The following is a 5,599-nucleotide window of genomic DNA, read 5'->3' on the forward strand; positions in this document are numbered from 1 at the left end:
AACTACATCCTGATCTGTATGCAAAGGGGAGGGCAGGGAGAGAGAAGAGGCAGAGGCAGAGAAAAACACAGGCCTGGGGGTGTGGGTTTTTGAAAACCTCAAAGTCCACCCTAGAGACACACTTCTTCCAACAAGGTCACACCTCTTAACCTCCTAATCCTTCTAATCCTATCAAAGAGTTCTGCTCCCTGTTGAATAAGCATTCAAGTTTATGAACCTTTGAATTAGAGTTTATGAACTCTAATTCAAAGCACCATACAGTCCAATAGGCCAAAAGCTGATGATTCACTGTAAGTAAAGCACTTGCGACTTAGCTTCAACCGAGTTAACTAGTCAAAAAATGTGATATAGAAGGCATGGTGGTGGTCACAGAGATGCCAGAGACCCACTTGAAAAGTGATGTCGTGTTTTATGATTGACCTCAGTAACTAGAGGCAGAAGAGCAAGGAATAAGTAAGTGTCAATCAATACTATGGTCCTGGAAACCTTTGAAATTCAAAAGTACTTTGTTGTAACAGAGTAGGTGAGAAGGCCTGGCCGACTCAATGACAGGCTTCAAATTGGCAGTTTAGAAGATTAGGCCTAAGGACTGGACAAGTCAGTTACTAGAAAAAAACCCAAGCTTCAAGGCAGCTAGTCAGAAACTGCCCTGTCATAAGAAGCTGTCCTGCTACCTGGCCTGAGGCAAGGACAATGGGTCAACAGCAACTTCCAGACTTTCTCAGCAACAGTTTCCACACCCAGTAATGGTTCTGGAATGTCCATAGAGATGGACCCAACAAATTAAGGTAAAGGTCACTATCCGGGAATTTCCCTAATGTGCTTTAAATCAGGCCTTGGAGCTCATTTGGTTGTCTCTCTACCTTGGTAATGGGAGACCTCAGCATGCTGGACTTCTGCAGAATAAAACACTCTTTGCATTATACTATTTGAATTAGGGATACCATTCAGCCAAATCATTGACCCTTATACAGGTAAAGAAGTTATTTGTCAGCTTTTTGATCTTATCAGATCCCACCAATAAATGACACAGTACAGAAGACAAGAATGCAAGCAAGTGGTGACTCGGTTTTCGTTTGCACATTTGGTAAGCATTCTTGTTCTTAGGTTGGAAAGCTCCGGGTGGGATCCAGATCCTGTAGTTTATTTTCCATGCTATGTGACCTTCAGGAAGTTGGTTTGCTGTTGTTCTGGTTTTTTGTTTTGTTTTCCTGAATCTTAGTTACTTTAAAGGGAGTGTGAGAAACACAATTACCCAAATCCATCAGTAGATGATCTGAGGTCACCTCAAAGAGCTCTAGGTATCTCAAAATTTCTTGACAAACTTCCCTCCCTTCCTTCCCCCTTCCTACCCAACTTTCCTGTCATTTATTTGTGAGATCTGATAAGATCAGAAAGCTGACCAACAACTTCCCTTACCTGCTCAATGACAACAAGGTGCCTTCAAAATTCCAAGGTTTCCAGGACCATAGAGTTGACACTCATTTACTCTTCTGCCTCTAGCTACTGAGGTCAAAAATGGAGCAAAGGTTTACTGAATATATTTCTGAATGGCCAGGTTGGCCTCGAACTCACAGAGACCCACATGACTGTCTTTTTCAAACCTCCAGGACCAATCTTTCCCGGGCATAGATGCCTTTTAAGCCTTCCTTTCACCTCTTTCCTTCCAGAAGAGACTGGAAACTGGGGAACTGTATAAAGAACTGGACAGGAAGTTTATCACAGCAACTCGTTCTGGAGTCTCTCCTCCCTGCCCCAATTCTGCTACCCTTGAGTAAGTATTTCCCCCTGGACAGACAACCATCCCCCAACCCTGTGGGAAAGCCTGAGACATCACAGGCCACCTAGCAGTGCATTCTGCAGCCCAGCATGAATCCTGGCCTGGTCATCAAGAAACTATCTGTGTTGGGCCTTTGGGCACTTTTCTTTCAATATGGGATATGCTGGTGGTAAAGGAGAGCCCCATGGACAACTCTCTCTTCCAGAGGTGTTATAAGGATAAATGAAATGATCTTCATATAGCACTTTATGATGTTCATATGAAATGCACCCTTGTAAATATGAAGTATTCTAAAAGGCCAGCAACTGCAAGTTCTATTTAAAATAAAAATTGCTGACAACAATTTTAGACCAGGAGAGTAAACTCATCAGCTTGAAATGGAAGTGCACTTTGCCAGGTAGCTCAGGCTGATGGCATATCTGGGTCCTTACACAAATAAGGCTAAATGTTAGCTAAGAGAGCCATTCAGTTCATCCCCCAGCCCTGCCCTGCTGCTTAAAAGCTTCTAAAGGTAATGCCCCAACCCTGTATTCTTTATGACCAGAGAAGAATCTGGGCATGTGGTCTACCTCGAGAAAGCTAAAAGTAGAGGTACCCCAAGGTGGCAGCAGGTTCCACATCTACTTCTGCAGCTGACTGCTGTCTCCTGGGGCAAAAGCCATCCCATTGGAACTTGTGTGAAGACAGATCAAAGTAATTCTCTAGAAAATCTTCTGTCTGAAAACCAATCACAGTGCGCATCCTGCGGGTGACTGTGGGCATGTGAGCATGTGCAGGTGAAGTCAGAGGACAACACGGATGTTAGCTGGTGCTGGGGATAGACCTCAGGTCCCTGTGCTTGTGCAGCATGCACTTCCCGGACTGGGCTGTCTCTCCAGGCCGGAGATTCTGAGATTCCTTTGGGTTTGATAACTTGATACAGTATATTAACATTATTGTGCTTTCACCTCTGATTTTGTTCTCTGTGTGTGCTTGCTTTGAAACAGGATCTTATTGTGTAGACAAGACTGGCCTCCAATTTTCTGTGTAGCTCAGACTGACTTTGAACTCCTTATCTTCCAAGGTCTGGATTAGAGTTACGTACTACTATGCTTGGCTTTTATTTATTTATTTATTTATTTATTTATTTATTTATTTATTTATTTATTTTTGAGACATATGCTTGGCTTTATTTCTGTTTTGAAGTGAAGGAAGATTTTATATTTGCCCTATGCAGAGATTCAAGAAAGGTATTATATGTCTTGTTATTTTATTGTATCATTAAAAAGTTCAAAGCTCTGCTGGGTGTGATCCCAGCACTCAGGAGGCAAAAGCAGTGGATCTCTATGAGTTCAAGGCCAGTGTGGCCTATTCAGGAAGTTCCAGGCAAGGCAAGGTTACATATTGAGACCATTTCAAAAAAGAAAGAAAGAAAGAAAGAAAGAAAGGCAGGCCAGGGGCTTTATGCTGTTTTGTTCCTATGCACATTTAAAATCATTTTTGACTTTTCTCCTGCTAAGGGCAAAACACAAGGTCAGAAGAGTGAGATCTTATTGACCACTCGCTCTACTACTGGGTATTTTATTTTAATCTTCGCCATTACATTGTGAAGTATGAACTGAGGCTGATTTTAACTCCTGATCCTTCTACCTGGACTTCCCAAGTTGTGAAATTATAAGCATGCACTACCCCTACCTAATTTAATGTAAATACTAATATAATAAATGTTATAAGTTATATTAAAATAAATATACGATAATATAAGAAAATACTGACTTTTTTTTGTTTTTCTGTTTTTTGTTTTTTTCAAGACAGGGTTTCTCTGTGTAGCCCTGGCTGTCCTGGAACTCACTCTGTAGACCAGGCTGGCCTTGAACTCAGAAATCTGCTTGCCTCTGCCTCCTGAGTGCTGGGATTAAAGGCGTGGCAATACTGACATTATTAACTAGGGCATTATCACGAGGAACAAGAACTAGAAAGGCCACTTACCTCTTAAGGAAATAGTATTAGATTTGTAATGCAGTAATCTAAAGTAACAACAATATCATAGCTTTCTTATGACTATTGAGAATTAAGTTTATAGACCCATGACTGTGGTTAGGCCATTAGTCAAATGGAAGGTGTGAAGTTTGAGGGCTCCGGGTTTGCATTGTCTCTTTCCAAGGAAGATGTTTCAAAGAGGTTTTAGAGGTGCATTTGTTGGTAATTAGCAGTTACTCTTCAAAACAAACATAAAGATAGAAGGTTGAAGTAACTGGAGAAAGTCATAAAGCAAAAAACAGAGCCATTTATAACATGCCCATTCCCGCTCTTTATTGTTTTCAGAGTTCAGCTTTGGGGAAATTCAACAAGTGAGACTATCGTTCCTATGCCAAGCAATAGCCTCTGGCTACTTATATTGTGCTGGGGAGATGAGCCGGTCAAGCAAACAGAGCCTAGTGCTCTCATCGAGCTTCCTTGTCTCTGCCATGCACGCTTCCTGAAACAATTTCAGACTCCAACTTAGTTTTAGGATTAGCTATTTCACTGGGTCTCAAGGTTTACACAATGTTTTCTTGAGTTAGGTAGTTGGTATTTAAGTGTGCTTTGTACAACACAACCTTCAAATACTGGGATCCACATTGTGAAGAGACCAAACTATTTGTTGGATATCCCCAGCACTTCAAGTTAACCCAATGACATCTACAGGGAATGAAGATCTTGCTTTGACAAAAATTCTAGTCTTCCCCATCAAAGCAGAGGATCTAAAACTGCTTTTTTTAAAGCTTTCAGTTTGAAACCCGGGTTGATAGCAAATGCTATGGAGCTGTCTGAGGATGTGGCTAACCCTAAACTGATTGATTGCAGAAACTTTTGTATGTTCATAATATTTTTCAAGCTTCATGTTTTTTTTCTGAATATTTGTTGTAGTTGGTCCCAGATTCTTCTTCCCATCCCCATGCTCTCAGAAATAAGACTCAAATTATATTTACAAATACCCTGGCCATATAGCTAGGCTCTACTTTGACTAGATCAGAACTAAAGAGAACCATTTATCTTAACCTACATTTTGCCACGTGGCTGGCTACCTGTGCCCAGGTACCATGTGATCGTCTCCTCAGCTCTTTTGGGACTCCTCTCCTTACCTCCTTCTCTCCCAGAATTCTTTTTCCTCCTGATGTCACACTTCTATTTTGTGCCTAAGCTATAGGCTTTTTAATTGACAAATGAGGCATCCATACAATACACAAGATGATGTTTCTACAAATATTGCTGCCATTTATTGATGACTGTGACTAATACGCACACTCTCTTGCCTCTCCTTTACGTCTTGCCACCATTTATAGGTTAGACCTATCAGCCTCTTTTTGAACATAACTGGGATAGTGTATAGCTGGTACTCAGCTAAAGAGATGCAAGAAAGATCACCTGCCACTCAGAGAACTTGCAACCCAAAGGAAGTACTAAATCCTAAGCTCTATGTATGGCCTCTTTTCCTGACTACCTGGGATTATGTATGGCTTAACTCTCCAGTTTTTTTTTTTTTTTTAAAGATTTATTTATTTATTATATGTAAGTACACTGTAGCTGTCTTCAGATATTCCAGAAGAGGGCGTCAGATCTTGTTACGGATGGTTATGAGCCACCATGTGGTTGCTGGGATTTGAACTCGGGACCTTCGGGAGAGCAGTCGGGTGCTCTTACCCACTGAGCCATCTCACCAGCCCCAACTCTCCAGTTTTGCTCCTTAGACCTTCACTGCTCTCTGAAAGACTCCATACTCCATATTCTCTAATACTCCTGGAAGAGACTATAGAAATGCAGATACCCACAGCAAGACATTTTAAGTGGAATTCTGGG

This window comes from Mus pahari, chromosome 20 (assembly GCF_900095145.1).
Source record: "Mus pahari chromosome 20, PAHARI_EIJ_v1.1, whole genome shotgun sequence".
Lineage (NCBI taxonomy): Eukaryota > Metazoa > Chordata > Mammalia > Rodentia > Muridae > Mus > Mus pahari.